This window comes from Dendrobates tinctorius, unplaced genomic scaffold, assembly GCF_039654945.1.
Source record: "Dendrobates tinctorius isolate UK_male_01 unplaced genomic scaffold, ASM3965494v1 ptg000107l, whole genome shotgun sequence".
Classification (NCBI taxonomy): Eukaryota; Metazoa; Chordata; class Amphibia; order Anura; family Dendrobatidae; genus Dendrobates; species Dendrobates tinctorius.
In genome coordinates this window covers 46083174-46101248 of record NW_027361775.1, presented here as the reverse complement: position 1 = coordinate 46101248, position 18075 = coordinate 46083174, and the positions used below count along the sequence as shown (strand labels likewise).

At 43.0% G+C, this 18075-nt stretch overlaps 1 long non-coding RNA gene across 2 annotated transcripts in view; it reads left to right on the top strand.

Moving 5' to 3' along the window:
* The window catches only part of LOC141100788 (uncharacterized), a 124173-nt gene extending 107014 nt beyond the window's left edge, over window positions 1–17159 (top strand). The window contains exons 2-3 of one of the 2 annotated variants that reach the window (XR_012234778.1): window positions 12578–12696; window positions 15161–17159. This is a non-coding gene — a long non-coding RNA (uncharacterized lncRNA). Of the gene's footprint in view, window positions 1–12577; window positions 12707–15156 lie in introns of both variants that reach the window. The other variant, XR_012234779.1, reaches the window with a different exon arrangement.
* Window positions 17160–18075: the final 916 nt, after the last annotated feature.

The window sequence follows — 18075 nt, the reverse complement described above, 5'->3', positions numbered from 1 at the left end:
TATTTATTATGGGAAAGACTCACTGCAGTGTTTAGGAGCATTGGTTCACATGTTTTATTTGTACTTTCCCCCTCCAGTCCTTCTTGTTAGTTGTCCTTACGTCTGCAATTTTACTGCTATTTTTACGATTTATCTGTACATGTGATAACATTTTGTAATTTTGCATCATGATTTATTGAATCCTTTACTCCTCTTTTCCTCCTGGGTCTCAAAGGTGACATGGTGGCCACCATTGATTCCAGCCATTTTTGCGTTCAAAAAGTCAAACCTTTCTTCCTCCCTTCTGAACCCTACCTTGCTCCCAAACAGGGGCTTTCCCCCAAATACGGGGTGTCAGTGTACTCAGGAGAAACTGCATAACAAATTTTGTCGTCCACTTTCTCCTGATACCCTTGTCAAAATAAAAAAGTTTGGTTCCAAAGTAATTTTTTTGTGAATAAAATAAAATATTAATTTTTTCCTTCCACATTGCGTTAGTTGTCATGAAGCCCCTGAAGGGTTAATAAACTTCTTGAATGGGTTTTGAGCACCTTGATGGGTGCACTTTTTAGAATGGTGTCACTTTTGGGTATTTTCTGTCATATTGACCCCCCCCAAATTCACTTCAAATGTGAGGTGGTCCCTAAAAAAATGGTTTTGTAAATTTTGTTGGAAAAATTAGAAATTGCTGGTCAAATTTTAACCCTTAAACCGTCCTAACAAAAAAATATGTTTCCAAAATTGTGCTGTTGTACAGTAGACATGTGGGAAATGTAATTTATTAAATATTTTGTGCAATATGACTCTGATTTAAGGGCATAAAACTTAAAAGTTTGAAAATTGCAGAATGTTTAAATTTTTTGCCACATTTCTGTATTTTTCATAAATAAACACAAGTCATATCGAAGAAATGTTACCACTAACATGACGTACAATATGTTACGATAAAACATTCTCAGAATCAATGGGATCCGTTAAAGCGTTCCAGAGATATAACCTCACAAATTGACAGTTGTCAGAATTGTAAAAATTGGCTTGGTCATTAAGTAATAAATTGGCTCTGTCACTAAGAGTTAAAGCTGAATCAGGACATAAAAGGGAGGAGATTGCGGACAAAGATGAATGTAAATTCTTTATAAAATTCTGGGTATTGATGGTAAGGAAATTTCTGTAAGTGTAGCAACTAGCAAGTATGGGTTTCAGATTTTCACAATTGTTAAAGAGAAGGAAAGATGTGTATTGTCAGAGAATGGGAGCGGGTAGATAGTAAGATCATGTACAGAGCTGAGTAGGGAGAAGGTCAGGTCTAATTTACTAACTCTCCTATATATGAAAACGTTAATAAGTTGTGAAAGGCTGAGAGAGGAGGTTAGAGACAGAAAATAAGTAGCAGATGATGAGAGTGGATTATCAATTTCGATATTTTGATGTTAAAGTCCTGCAAGATGAGAGTGGGAATGTCAAAGTATAGAAAGTGAGGAAGCCAGGTGGTAAAGTTATCCAAGAACATGTGGGAGGGGAGTGCACAAATGCCACTCACAGGGAAAAGGGGTAAAAAAGTCTGACAGTGTGGACCTCAAAAGAAGGGAAGATAAGTGACAGTATTGGGGGATAACCTGAAAAGCACATTTTGATGAAAGGAGAAGACCTACAAAGTCACCTCATCTGTTCTCAGGTCTAGAGGTATTCAAAAAATGTAAGCTAGCATACAAGAAAGCAGCAATGTAGGCAGTGTCTGAGTGCAGGATTCAAGTTTCAGTGAGAGCCAGAAGGTTACGAGAATTTGAAAGGAATAGTCATATAAGGCTAGTTTCACACTTGCTTTTTTTTGCAGCGCGTTTTTCCCGCAAAAAAACGCATTGAAAAAACGCATACATAAGCATACAACTGCTGCGTTTTTTTCAAGCATTTTTATGAGCATGCATGAAAAAAACGCAGCGTTTTTATGCGTTTGTATGCGTTTTTAGCGCGTTTTTACCGCGTTTGCGTTTTTTTCCAACATTTTTAGGTGGCCCCTCACACTACCCAAACCATGACTTTACTAACCCTAACCCTGACCCTAACCCTAACCCTAACCCTGACCCTAACCCTAACCCTAACCCTGACCCTAACCCTTAACCAAATCATACTTAACCCTAACCCAAACCCTAAACCCTAACTAACCCTAACCCTAACCCTAACCCTGACCCTAACCCTAACCCTGACCCTAACCCTAACCCTAACCCTGACCCTAACCCTAACCCTAACCCTGACCCTAACCCTTAACCAAACCATACTTAACCCTAATCCTGACCCTAACCCTGACCCTAATCCTTAACAAAACCATACTTAACCCTAACCCTGACCCTAACCCTGACCCTAACCCTAACCCTGACCCTAACCCTTAACCAAACCATACTTAACCCTAATCCTGACCCTAACCCTGACCCTAATCCTTAACAAAACCATACTTAACCCTAACCCTAACCCTGACCCTAACCCTAACCCTGACCCTAACCCTAACCCTAACCCTGACCCTAACCCTTAACAAAACCATACTTAACCCTAATCCTGACCCTAACCCTGACCCTAACCCTTAACCAAACCATACTAAACCCTAACCCTGACCCAAAACCCAACCCTGACCCTGACCCTAACCCTAACCCTAAACCCCCTTAACTAACCCTAACTCTAACTCAAACCCCTAAATTCCATGGTTAAAAAAAAAAAACGCATATGCAAAAAAACGCTTACATGAGCATGCCAGTGCGCACATATGCGCATCCATAGGCTATAATGGCCATTTTTAGCGCAAAACGTGCGCATATGTGCGCATGCGCTTTTTTGCAGGGCCAAAAAATGCAACATGATGCGTCTGGAAAATCCAATCGCACACCCCAAAAAAACGCAGCGCATGAAAATCGCATACATGCGCTTACAAGCGCGCAGGTATGCGCACCCATGTTAAATATAGGGGAAAAAACGCATGCGCAGGTTAGCGTTTTTTTCCAGCGCTAAAAAACGCAAATGTGAAACCAGCCTAAGTAGGGGAGTTTGTTACACACTGATCTGGCATTCCAGATGACACAGTTAAAGGAAACTGGAGAGTGCTTTATAATGTGAGTTACATTTTGCCCAAATTTGTGACAAAACTATGGTTAAATACAACAAAAACTCTTAGTAGGTATGAGATCATAATTTTTTGCACTAAACTCTCACAGCCACCAGCATAATACAAGCCTTAAAAATCTCAGTAACTTTGACTATTTTCAAGTGAATATCATTTTCTCTGTGGAACAATATGACCTTGTATTTTTTTGTCTAGCATTTATTTTAAGCCTTATTATAAGAAATATCTTTTGACACAATTTGCAGCATATAATAACAATTTTAGAACTTGCTCTTGACTAATGGTGGCCTCCAGTAATTTTGTGGGTTATTACTTACTTCAGAACCAACAGCATCTCTGCTGGAAGACCTTTTACATACATTATTTATTGCTACCCAGAGGACGTTAACAACCGATGAGCAGCACTTTATTGGCATCATCTTCTGCCATTATATTTTAAAGAAAACTGTTCTTTTGATGGGATTTGTAATCAAGAAGACAATATAGAGATATGGAACATATCAGTTCCAAAAGAATGGTGAGTTACTGTATTAATGATTAATTTCTTTTATATATTCTGTTTCAAGTTTTAGAAGGAAGATAATCCAATAAAATGCTAGCTATTTTTGCATTGCTTAACTTCAAAATACAATTCAATATCAATAGCTTTTTCCTTTAAATAATGTAGAAATTAAAATGCATTAGTACATACAGTAAATTGATCCCTGTGGTGCCGGATAGTAATGATTTTTCAGTTTCATATGTACAAGACAATCTCCATAAATAACAGTTACTGTCAATGTAACTATGATATTATGTTATAAGGTGTTGTGCATGCGTTTGTTTTTGCCTCTCATTGAGCTGAATGGCGTTCGGTTATGGTTGGCGAATATTCGACAAATTAATCTGCGAATATTGCAAATTTGGTGATTGTAACCTGAACCGAACATTGAAATATTCGCTCATCTCTAGTCTTAATTTCGAATCAAGGAGCAGCCATGAAATAATTTCCCAAGAAAAAAGAAACAGTCTCATCCAGCTCTTCGATAGTAGTCTCTTGGCCAAGAAAATTGCCAAACTGCATCGTGAGAGTTTCATGAGAGTTGGAAGAATACAAAATGAAGTCCAACCATCCATTCAGAAGCCAAAAGGTGGACATTCAGGCAAAATATCAGATTCAACAAGTCAGCTCATCCCAAGGTCTATCAGTTCTGGCGCGACAAACACGGTCATGGAGGTGGCTCGTATGCTTCATAATAGTGAGATAACAGATCGATGGAAGCACAAGAATGGTGGCCCACAAAAAGGTGAATATGCCTAAACTTCCTTATTTTCAAAAGAAGCGTCGGTTTGAGTTTGCAAACATGTACGAAAAGTAGACCATTAAAAATTTGAAATGGATGATTTGGAGCGATGACACAAAAGTCAATAGACTAGGCTCTGATAGGTGCAAATGGGTCTATAATAAACAAAGGAAAAAGGGTCTAATGGATTGAGAAATTAAAGGAAATGTCAAGTTTGGTGAAGGAAGCCTGATGATATGGGGTTGTTTCACAGGCAAAGGCATTGGATACTTGACCAGGATTGATGGTTGTCTCAATGCTGAGCTACATGTGAGTATCCCACAAGATGAATTACTTCATATACTCAAGTACTATTGGTATAAAAAAGACGACATAGTGTTCCAACAGGACAACAACAAGAAGCATATGTCAAGATGGGTGAAGAAATGGTTCAATGACAATGAAGTAGAGGTTCTGGAATGGCTGCCACAGTCCCCAGACCTCAATCAAATAAAACACTTGTGGATAGATTTAAAGCAAAAACTGTATATATACCCAAGTGAGTCGACCAGTATGCACCAACTTTGGGAACGTGCAGAAGAGACCCAAGATCAAATTTCGGTCAATATATGTTTGAATCTGATTGAGAGCATGCCCAGAAGGATTCAGGCAGTGTTGAAAACCAAAGGTGGATATACAAAATACTAACAAAGTAATATTAATTAAAATTTAGATCTTTAGAAGCAAAACAGTAACATGGCAGTGACATGACAAGAATCTGCATAGCTATTCATATTATGCTAAATAGTTGCAAGTCAAATTTAAGTATGAGACATCCTAGATGATTGTCTATAAAATGATGGCAGTCTCAAGTTCAAAGCAGAAGTGGATAATGAGATATGGAGAATAAAAGTTTAAAGTTTAAAGCATTGTTACCCCTTTGCTCTTCACTGCATATGTAGTGTATACACATATATATAAAATGTATATATGACACGATCATAATAATTAAATTCAAATCCATTTCATGCTCTGATTTATACTCCTTTTCTTGCCTATGGCACAAGTGTCATACGTGATACATTGATATCATTATATAACCCTTTTTTAGTATTTCATCTTTATTTCATCAAAAGACCCATTTTGTCAAATTGTAATTACTTGGATTTAGGATTCTCTTAAGACTATGTGCAACATGTGCAAAATTATATCTCATCCCTACAGCGTATTTCTTTGCCAATAAATTAATCTATTGTATTATATAGCAAAAGTAAAATTTTGTCTTATAAAAAAGAAACATTTTATTACCCAAACATAGAGCAGAAATACATTACATCAGGAGTGTTTTACACACAATTCGATGAGCAGGAACAAGTGTGTCAACCTTTCCAACCTTAGGGGCATATGAGATCTTTTTTCATCATGATTTGCTTTTTGTCACCTTTCATCCTTGTTCTTCTGCCTTATAAATCAGAGATGAACATACTGTCGGTGCAGCTGCATCGGGGCCATGAGGTGGTGGGGGGCCCTTGCAGGGTAGCTAATAATGAGGGCAATCTGGCCTGTTTCTTGGAGCCCGAGGCTCCGTGGGGCCCATGACCAGATTGCCCTGCGGCGGGCAGGGAGCAATCCCTGCAGCTCTGCTGCCTACAGGAGAAAATAGCAGTGGAGCTGCAGGAATCCATCCTCTGCTTCCTGCCCGGTGATTTCTCTCTTATACAAGTGTATGTGGCTTGATGACATCAGCATGAATCGTGTGCCTATGTCAAAGAGAATGTTTCCGGGGAAGTCGATGCTGCTGAGGAACGGATGGAGAGATGAATGTTGTGTTTTGTTTTTTTTTACCAATACACTGGGAATAATAATAATAATAATAAATTTTATTTTTATAGCGCCGACATATTCCGCAGCACTTTACATTTCAGAGGGGATTTGTACAGACAATAGACATTACAGCATAACAATAATCACATACAGTAGATTATAACAAATACCAAGAGGAGTGAGGGCCCTGCTCGCAAGCTTACAGTCTATGAGGAAAGAAGAGGGAAGAGGTCGAAGACAAGAAGAGGTGATGGTGACGAGGACAATGATGGAGGTGGTGTAAGGAGGAAGACCGTGCTGCGGGTACCTGTGCGAAGCCAGGTCCGGAACTGTTGAGGCTGCATCCCTTGTTTCCCGGGGGAAGGCAAAAAGGCCCGGTCAGGTGCTGAGACCCGGAAGCTGGGGGCGCGGTTAAAATGAAAGCGAGCGCAGTGTCAGGCAGTTTCCCGCAAGCTGTGAGAGAGGCTAGGTGTGTGCTCTGCGTGCTCCGCGGGGTGCACAACTGGGTTGAGACGAAACGGGTCCAGCCATACGCCAGGACGCTGCCAGAGCCTGCCGCAGTAACAGGGAGAGGATCGGGAGCCCTGTTCAGCTGAGCGTCGCCTGAAAGCTTAAGAGCCGGACAGAGGGAGGTGCCGTGTGCCAGGTAGTTAGCTGAGAGCAATGTAACGTGTGCTCCTTGATCAAGAGTACTGCACCCGTGCCACATAGAAAAAGCTGAGTACTGGACAGACGTGTGCGGTCCACCTTACCAGCATATACCTTCCCACCCACGGTGGACCCTGGTAGTGTTGCGGCCTTTTTTGCCCCAGCCGGACATGCTCATGGACAATGGGCCCAGTGAAAGGTCTTGGACACCAACCGCTGCCACCAGAAGACAGACCACCGTTACCAGCAGGACCTTCTTGGACGAGCGCCACACCAGCTGTTGTTGGCACTACTGACTTCAAGCAGCATCTACAGTCGGAGGAACTTCTGACACAATAAGTATACAAAAGAACTGCCGTTACCTTGTCCATTATCTCTGCATATCCTTTGCAATTGAACTGTTTATTCCAGTGTTTAACCATTCATCTCCCTGCGAGGAGTAAATCCCCTGTTACATTAAAACTATCATGTGGTTAACTCTTGCTCTGCCTTTCGTCTGTCACTGCATCCCGCGACCTGCTTACACTGGCAGAGAGGACAATGATGGAGGTGAGAGAAAGGACAATGATGAGGTGGGGAAGAAGACAATGATGGATTTGGGGGAGAGAACAATGACAGAATATGGAGAAGAGGACAATTAAGGAGGTGGGGGAGAGGACAATGATGGACATGGGGGAGAGGACAATGATGGGATGCCAGGGAGAGGACCATAATGGGATGCGGGGGAGAGGACAAATATGGTGGTAGAGAGAGGAAAGATGGGTGGAGAGAGGACAATGAGGGAGGTGGAGGAGAGGATAATGAGAAAGGTGTCGTATTGTGATGGAAATAAGGGGGACTTATAATGGACTTATGGCCAGGGGAAGAGGAAGGAGGACTTTAGATATGGATGTAACAATAAATAGGAAGTGGAGAGGGTGCTAAGTCCCTGTTAGTGTCCTCCCCATCACACAATTCATTATGACACTATCAGGGACTTAAAATTTATTGGGGAGAGGAGGGATAAGGTGCAAAGGATACTTTATAAATAATTAATTGAAAGGTGGGAGAAGACGTTGTCAGGGACTTGTAATGAATTGGGAGGTGGCGGAGGATGTTAAGTACCTGATAATGTCTTGTCCCAACCCCAAATTCATTACAATGCTATCAAGTACTTATAATGAATGGGGGGGGAGGGGAAACAGGGCAGGGATTAAGGCTATGTGCACACATTTAGGAAAATTTTGTTGCGTATCCTAATATGTTGGGAGGAAGAATGCTGCGCAAAATAAATTTTTTGCAACTTTTTTACATGTCTTTTTATGCATCCCCTGACTCATTAGTATGGGAGATATACTGTATGTTGCAAGAATTGACATTATGCAGATTTTAATTTGCTGCAAATCTGCAAGGAAGAAAATAAGCAATGTGTGCATAATACTTCAGGGATCTCATTCACTTTGCTTGTTCTGTAAAACCTTACTGATTTTCTGTATGCACATAGCCTTAAGGTTAATTGAGGAGAGTCATAGACTGAACAATTTATATTTATTGGGTGGTGGAGATTATAGTTAATGGGGGAACAATGCAGCTTATCACTTTATATTTTGATTGGTGCGTGTGTTAGGCACCAGGATTCACCCTCTGCGCAGGATAGATCCTAAGCCTTGTCTTCTCCTGTGGTCTCCAATTCAGTCTCGATTGCAGTGAATGCTGCTCAGCAAAGACGTCGGTCTCGGCATCTTGCTCAGACTTGGGCTGTGCACTTGGTTACTGCTGCCTCTCCAGGTTCAGCTATAGTAACGGGCAGAGGCGTAGCTAGGGTTTCGGTTCAGGGGGGGGCCCCTAACTAGGTAACTTTGATTACAACTCGGTGACGCACCCTAATAGTGGATGTAGGAGATGACAGCGCTGTACTGAAAATAATCCCTATATAAAGACCAATATTGATATTACCGCCATATGGTCAGTGGTAAATACCAGTCCCACAAAACATATGTGATTACTGCACAGTTATAGTTGGTGTCTTACCGCTGACGATCTTTCTGATGGAATCGTTCACTTTTCACGTCTTTTCCATCTGGCCCAGACTGACATGAAAACTCCTCCAGCCAGGACTTGGCTACAGAGAATACAACAATGACACGTTTCACTTCTCATATTCCAGCCCCATCACCATCTCCAACCTGCACAAACCCCTCATCCTGCTGATACCCCAATGTTGAGCCACTGCTGCCGTATGTGTCCCTATTACTGCACTTGATACCCCAATACTGAGCTGCTGCTGCCGTATGTATCCCTATTACTGCACCTGATACCCCAATATTGAGCCGCTGCTGCCGTATGTGTCCCTATTACTGCACCTGATACCCCAATGCTGAGCCGCTGCTGCAGGATGTGTCCCTATTACTGCACCTGATACTCCAATACTGAGCCGCTGCTGCCGTATGTGTCCCTATTACTGCACTTGATACCCCAATGCTGAGCCGCTGCTGCCGTATGTGTCCCTATTACTGCACTTGATACCCCAATGCTGAGCCACTGCTGCCATATGTGTCCCTATTACTGCAATTGATACCCCAATGCTGAGCCGCTGCTGCCATATGTGTCCCTATTACTGCACTTGATACCCCAATACTGAGCCTCTGCTGCCGTATGTGTCCCTATTACTACAAGTGATACCCCAATACTGTGCTGCTGCTGCTGCCGCATGTGTCCCTATTATTGCACTTGATACCCCAATACTGAGCCTCTGCTGCTGTATGTGTCCCTATTACTACACTTGATACCCCAATACTGAGCCACTGCTGCCGTATGTGTCCCTATTACTGCATTTGATACCCCAATACTGAGCCTCTGCTGCCGTATGTGTCCCTATTACTACACTTGATACCCCAATGCTGAGCCGCTGCTGCCGTATGTGTCCCTATTACTGCACCTGGTGCCCCAATACTGAGCCGCTGCTGCCATATGTGTCCCTATTACTGCACTTGATACCCCAAAGCTGAGCCACTGCTGCCGCATGTGTCTCCTTTACTGCACTTGATACCCCAATGCTGAGCCGCTGCTGCCGTATGTGTCCCTATTACTGCACTTGATACCCCAATGATGAGCTGCTGCTGCCATATGTGTCCCTATTACTGCACTTGATACCCCAATGGTGAGCCGCTGCTGCCGTATGTGTCCCTATTACTGCACTTGATACCCCAATGGTGAGCCGCTGCCGTATGTGTCCCTATTACTGCACCTGATACCCCAATACTGAGCCGCTGCTGCTGTATGTGTCCCTATTACTGCACTTGATACCCCAATGCTGAGCCGCTGCTGCCGTATGTGTCCCTATTACTGCACTTGATACCCCAATACTGAGCCGCTGCTGCCGCATGTGTTCCTATTACTGCACTTGATATCCCAATACTGAGTCGCTGCTGCTTCCACATGTGTCCCTATTACTGCACTCGATACCCCAATACTGAGCCGCTGCTGCCATATATGTCCCTATTACTACACTTAATGCCCCAATAGTGAGCCGCTGCCACATGTGTCCCTATTACTGCACTTGATACCCCAATGCTGAGCCGCTGCTGCCGTATGTGTACCTATTACTGCACCTGATACCCCAATACTGAGCCACTACTGCCATATGTGTCCCTATTACTGCACCTGATACCCCAAAACTGAGCCGCTGCTGCCATATGTGTCCCTATTACTGCACCTGATACCCCCTATACACACACAGCTCTGCTCCGCATCCCCTATACACACACGGCTCCACTCTGTACGCCTTGTACACAGGCGGCTATGTTCCGTACACCTTGCACACATGCGGCTCTGCTCTGTACACCTTGTACACACGCGGCTCTACTCCGTACACCTTGTACACACGAACCTCTGCTACGCACACGCTGTACACATGCAGCTCTGCTTCGTACACCTTGTACACACCTGACTCCGCTCCGTGCACTTGTACACATGCGGCTCTGCTCAGTACACCTTGTACACACGCAGCTCTGCTCTGTACACCCCGTACACACGTGGCTCTGCTCTGTACATGCTGTACACACACGGCTATGCTCCGTTCACCTTGTACACACCTGGCTCCGCTCTGTACACCTTGTACACACACAGCTCTGCTCTTCACACCCCGTACACATGCGGCTCCGCTCCATACACCTCGTACACATATGGCTCCACTCCGTACACCTTGCACACACGGCTCCGCTCCGTACACCCTGTACACACATGGCTCTGCTCCGTACACCCCGTACACACACGGCTCCGCTCCGTACACCCCGTACACACACGGCTCCGCTCACCCCATACACACGTGGCTCCGCTCCTCTATACACTTCATACATGCATATCTCTGCTCCATACACCTTCTTCATACAAGGCTCCGCTCTGCACACCTCATACACCCACAGCTCTGCTACATCCACCCTGTAAACCCCTCCTGACCCCACTTACTTCACCTCATCCAGCACCGTGACAACCAGCACAGCAGAGTCCTGCAGCCACTGAAGCCCCTGATTAAGTGATCCCTGACTCCGCCCCTCCTGTGACCTCATCACAGGTCCTGTGCGCACAGAATGGCCCAGGACTACATTGCTGGCTGTGAGGTGGGGGGCCCACTGCTGGCACCGGGGCCCCCCACTGCCTTCTCAGGGGCCCATAGCGGCTGGGCGGCAGAGTAGGGAGATCGATTCTCCCTGCTCTGCCGCAGAATGTAACTGTATGGGTGCGCTGTGAACACCGATACAGTTACAATAGTGTAGCTCGGTGGGCCCCCTTAGAGCTCAGGGCCCGGGGCCACCGCCCCCTCTGCCCCCCCGGTAGCTACGCTACTGGTAACTGGCAATAGTCAGCGGGGCGCAGTCACTTCTGAGGCTAAGTCCAGGATTCACTCTACTGAGCATGCTCATGAGGTGGGGACCTCCCATTGGTGGTCGGTTGTCAGCTGCTCAGGTCCTGCAGCGAGTCCAGATTGGCCAGCGAGTAAGGTCCTTTCTGACTGGCCTAGTCTATAAAAGGATCTCTGAGGCGCCCATCGGCGCACTATGATCACATTCGTATTGTGTCGTGTGAGTTTGGGGCTTTGGCTCTGCCTTAATGGCCTGTGTCTGTGAGTGTGTGCTGTCAGTGGATGCGTTAGTTGTTCCTGGTAAGGCAGGTTGTCCTCTACAAAGTTTGGCCATGCGCCGTGACACGCATCAGTTAGTACACACGGCACAATCAGGCCACGTGCGGGTGTACGCTTCTCTTGGCTCACAGGACACAGCCAGGCCACACGCTGTGGCGTGCACCTGTTAGCATGTGCTGTACTTAGAGCACAGTTTTCCACGTGCTTTGACACAGTCCTTCTTACCGCTCTTTGGAGTAACAGGGCAGGTTCTTTATGTTCAATACACATCGTGTGACGTTTAACGCAGTATGCTTAGTTTTAGGTGCTCTCTAGCATTGTTCCGCTCTGTGGAGCAACAGAGCGCAGTACCTTTGCGTTCCGATGGCACTGTATGCAGTGTACCCAGTGTGCTTTTTTGTGATTGCTTGTAGTGCAGCGCTGCCATTGTTCACATTAGCTGCAATTTTACACCTCTGCAAAGTGGACACCGAGTTTGCAAATGCACATCGTTATTATATTTTATTTAGTGCGTTCCGCCAACCCTAACAACGTGGCTAATAGTGTATGAATGGTGGGGTACATATCTGTATTCAGGGGCACAGTGCGGGGAAGAAAAATGTATATATACAAAATATGTGACCTTGTTATTTTCAGGGCTGCAACCATCATCGTGACAAGACTAGTTGTGACTGGAAGATGTCAACATGAAGGTCTGACCAGATGTAGAAGAAACAGCAGAAAACTTCTCTAATCAGAAGAGACATCAGAGGAAAGTGCCTGGATGTACATTTTATTTTGTATCTGCACTGTGTGACTTGGAGTGATAATGTTATATATAAAATATCTTAGGCCACATTCTCACGTGTGTGATATGTCCATGTGCTGCCAGATTTTTTTTATTGGACAGCACAGGGGCTCCTAGAGTGTTATAGGTTCTTTCACACATCCATGAAAATCCCTAGAGTTTTATAGGTTCTTTCACACATCCATGAAAATCTCGGATCTGAGAATGAGATCTGTGAGGGTCAGAGAATGTTTTGTTCTGATACGATTTTGAGTGTCAGAATAATACATGCTCAATGTGTCTGTAAAAGCTAGCAGCACACCGACACTGCACACGGATATAGGAAAGTAGCCTTTCTATGCATAGCACAGTCCCTTAGTATATCGTGTACTCACCTATTGTGTATAGAGCCATCCATAGTTACATAATTTACTTTTTTATTGTGTATAACATCATCCCTTATTACATTTCATCCTCTCTAGTTACACATGCTACTGTCCAATATTTTGTAGCTTACTCTGCTCTTATGTACAGTTCTGACCATTATATAGTGTGTATTTGTTATTTTTGTTATTTACAGTGCCCTCTTTTTATTGAATAGCAATACATATAGGAAGGGGAAAAAGCCAGCTCACCAGTCTCAGTAGTAATCCACAATTCTGTCATGCACGGAACCACCTGGATCAAGGCGTTGACTGCAGCAATACATGAAGGAAGAATCTCCAGCGTAACGATAGTACTTAAAAAAAAAAAAAATTATGCATAGTTAAAAATACAGTTGAAAAATGGACATAATGAAAAAAGAGACGGCAGATGGGGTCTCCAGTGGTCAGAAACCAATGCGTTTCAACCTAGGTGGTCTTACTCATGGCTAGGATTCTTCCCTCATGTATTGCTTTTTATTAAATAGTCTTCTCTTGTTAGATATGAAATGACTGCTGATGGAGCAGCATCTAACCAGAAGAGCAGTCATAGAATGTTAGAGTTGGAAGGGCCTCCAGGGTCATGTGTCAAACCCCCTTCTCAATGCAGTGCAGGATTCACTAAACCATCTCAGACAGATGTCTGTCCAACCTCTGTTTGAAGACTTCCATTGAAGGAGAACTCACCATCTCTCGTGGCAGCCTGTTCCACACATTGATCACCATCACTGTCAAAAAGTTTTTTCTAATATTTAATCTGTATCTTCTCCCTTTCAGTTTCATTCCATTGCTTCTTGTGTTTCCATTTGCAAATGAGAATAAGGATGATCTCTATACACTGTGACATCCCTTCAGTCCATCAGCTGCATTAGAAAAGAATCAACTCAATTAGAATCACCTAAAGTAAAAAAGAAGCTTTAGCATGCTCCATCAGCAGTCATTGCATTATACATCTAACAAGAGAGGATGGTATGTAATAAAAAACAGGACTCTACATAATCTGATATGTAAGGGATGGAGCTATACGTAACAAGAAACGGCGCTGTGTAATAAGGGATGGCAATATTTTCAGAATAAAGGAGACTATGTAAGATATACTGCATATATATATATATATATACACACATGTAGCTATATATATATACATATATATATAGTATACATTGTGAGGCAGCAACTGTTGTTATTTGTTAGGGTCACTATATGTCAGGATGCACTCAGAAGCATATTAGATCCATTAGAATGCCTTATGGTCACAGTAGGATGCCTGTGAGTCACAGGGCAGAATAAAAATAAGCTTGAACCTGATCAAGTTATGTGGCCAAGGAATTGATCAGGAAAACCCGGTATTGGCTTTTATTTTTGAAACGGACTGCAGGAAGGTAGTGGCTCCAGTTCATTTCCTCCATGCCGATCTTACAAGTGGCCCCTGGCCACAGATTCCAGAGAAGAGAAAAAACCCTGCAGGAAGGGTTTGGGTGTGTCAGTTTTGGAGTTTGCAAGTTGTGGAGCAGTCAGCTCTGCAGGAGCTCCATCTGTGTGAGGTAGCACAGAACCAGCAGAGCAAACTCCTGGCACCCCGCATCGTGACACGGAGGTGCCGTTGCCCTCGGCATCCGGACACATTTATGATCTGTCTGGTTTCCCGGCTGCGATCCGAAGGCTACCATGTGCTGTGCACTGTGAGTTTGGACAATTAAACATGTTTTGCTGTGAACTGTTCTTGTGGTCCCTGTCTGTCACCCTGACCCAACCCCTCTGCACTACAATATGTACAGTGTGCGTGTATATATATATATATATATATATATACAGTGTTACATTGCAATAGCACTATAGCCTCTGCTAGATTGCTTGAATTAGAAAGTTTACATTTATTGTTATGGTTCACCATCTATGCTTTTGTCTATCAAAAAGTCTACCTGTAGAGATAACTCGGTCCCTTCCTGTCTTCTAATGACAACCTCAGCTGAAGGTGACGATTATAACTCCTAATAATATTCATTCTTTCTACCTCTCCACTCTAGGTAGTAGTTTACTTGGAACATTCAATCAAACAGCAGGAAACTGAAGCATATTACAGGAGTGAAAAGTAAGAAAAGCTGTGATAGATAATTGAGGAGAAGGAAGATACCAGTGAAAGCATCAATTCACTTAGAACTTGTCCTACTTCTGCAAATTTGTATTTCTATGAGACAACTCCTACATATCCAATCTTCACCAAACCATCTTTTCTCTATCTTATATTATCAGAATAAGTCCCATAGTATCACACAATTCCTAGTGACTGTGGATGCTAACCAGGTCCCTAGAACTAGGGGCGCCTTGGCCTGTACTCCATATTGCTCCTGAAGGTGTAGATGCCGGGTTAAAGTGCCTTACTTAGCCCCAAATTAACCCTTAGCTTTCCATTGCCCCCCTTCAACTCTTCAGGGAGTGTGGAAGCTGCTCATTATGATCCTGTGTAAACCTGACAGGTGTGGTCAAGAATAATGATATTGCATGCACACAAAATAACTATTAACAACTGTTGCATGCATTTGGAAGTGTGATCAGACTTTCTAAACAGGCTATGAAATGACTGTGGATTGGCTTCTATTTAGCCTACTTTTGGTCGTTTAAGAGTTGAGGATCGGCAAATCTAAATGCATTACTGTCAGTTCCTTGGATTTATCAGTTGTATAGCGCTTTTTGTCATCACAAGATAATACTTTTAAGAGTGTTGAGTTGTTTTTAAACTTGGATAAGGAATTGAAGGTAATTGGTATTTGTAAATCATCTATGGTATAGACTGTAATCTTGGTAATCACATGGACATGGCCTTTTTTCCTGGTATGCAGAATCAAATATGTGGACTTAAATTACAATGGCTCATTCACATGTCAGTGGCTTTTCTCTTATACACAAAAAAGTGATTTTTCTCTCATGAATGCTTATTACTTCTAGTAATGTTTTGCTAACTTATAGAATACTAAGCATTGATGTTGCAACACCAAGAAGGAAAAGCAATGGAATTATGGAAATCATAGGATGGATAGACATATTACTGATGAGTAAATTATGAAAACATGGGAAAAAAGCATTTTGAATACATCTATATTTATTCAGTACAGAGTATGAGTACATGCCCAGAAACACACACTTATATACCTTGGGAGCAATCAATAAATGTATTAATGGTTGTCTGAGGAATGTTCTACTACACTGAATGCACTTAAACTTGCAAATAATCAAGATCAGCTGCAGGCAGATCCTTTTGCAATTGCCGACCAAAGATATCCTTGATGTGCTCTATGGCTAGAGACAAGTCCAGATACTCTGCAGGCCATGGTAGCTCGTTTAGGCAATGCAGGCTGATCACAGGAGAACACATAACACACAGCCTGACATTGTTGTGTTGAATACACTGGGACACTTAGGAGAAATGCCCATACCAGTGAAAGAGAAACAGACTCTCGAGTCCAGAATACATATTAAACAGCAAATTCCTAGTATAAAGTACCTAGGCCTGGGTAAATACCCTATGGAGCTCCTCTAAATAGCTAAACACACAAAAAGACATGGACCGGACCCCCGAGGAAGCTACCGCGAAACGCGCGTAGGGGCGCGTGCCTGCATATGGTCACTAGCATGGGTAATAGTTGAGGACATTTTCTCCACTACCTTCCTTCTCCCTTTTCATTTGGGCAACTTAGCCATGATTATATTTGAGATGTGGTGGTATTTCACCCCTAGATACTATAGGAAAAGGCTTTTTTATTAGTGGACTCTGTAAACTGTTCCTCCATGTACTGAATTTTATGCTGCACAGACAGCCTGTATTTTTATACCTATATGGTTAAAATCACTGTGAATAATATGTTGTATATGATGGATTTTACCCGTGCTATGTGCTCATTTAATGGCACGTTTTTTCTATAACCGATGCACCTTGATATGTACCATTGATGCTCTGTATTTGTTTATCACGCTTATTGATTGTCGTCTGTGTTTGTGTATTTGTATCATTAAAATGAATTTTTTATATTGATACTTTCTCAGACCTTATTGCTATGGTTTATATGCTCCATGTCTTTTTGTGTGTTTAGCCATACCAGTGAAAGGTCTACTTTTGAAATACAAAAGCTGAACTTTTCTCAAAAATCTCTTGTGAAAACATAGGATAAGGCCAGCACATGTATATCTGCATGGGTGTGATATTAACTTTTTTTACTTTTCATGTTCAAAAATAGTGTACATTGGGGCCCACACGTACATGATTTTGGCAGGGCTGCCACTAGAAATTTCGGGGCCCCATACTGGCAAAATTTTCGAGGCCCCCTTGAGACTCTGCCCAGGCTCCACCCAGCCCCGCCTCCACTCCTCAAACTGTCCACAGTCCCACCGCTCTCTTTTGGAAAAACTCCACTTCTCACCAATCACACATTAACAGTTCCCATCACCAGATCACACATATAGCCGGCAGCTTTTGCTTTGGCCAAAAGATTTTTTTAAGCCGCCACCATAACAGGGTAGACACTTTTGGCCAGGCTCTACTCTACTGTAACCAATTAAATATTTGTTAAAATATGCAATACAATTTAGGTATATCTATTTATTTTTCAATTTTTAAAATGACCAAGGAGCAAATACCGCTACACCATGTCCAGACCACATATTACCACCACATAGTGACCTATAATGCCACATACAAGGATCAAATACCGCCACACCATGCCCAGACCACATATTACTACCATGGTGACCGAATAATATCACATACAAGGAAAAAATACCACCGCACCATGACCAGACCACATATTACTACCATAGTGACCGAATAATATCACATACAAGGAACAAATAGCGCCACTCCATGACCAGACCACATATTACCACCACAAAGTGACCAAATAATAGCACATACAAGGGACAAATACCACCGCACCATGCCCAGACCACATATT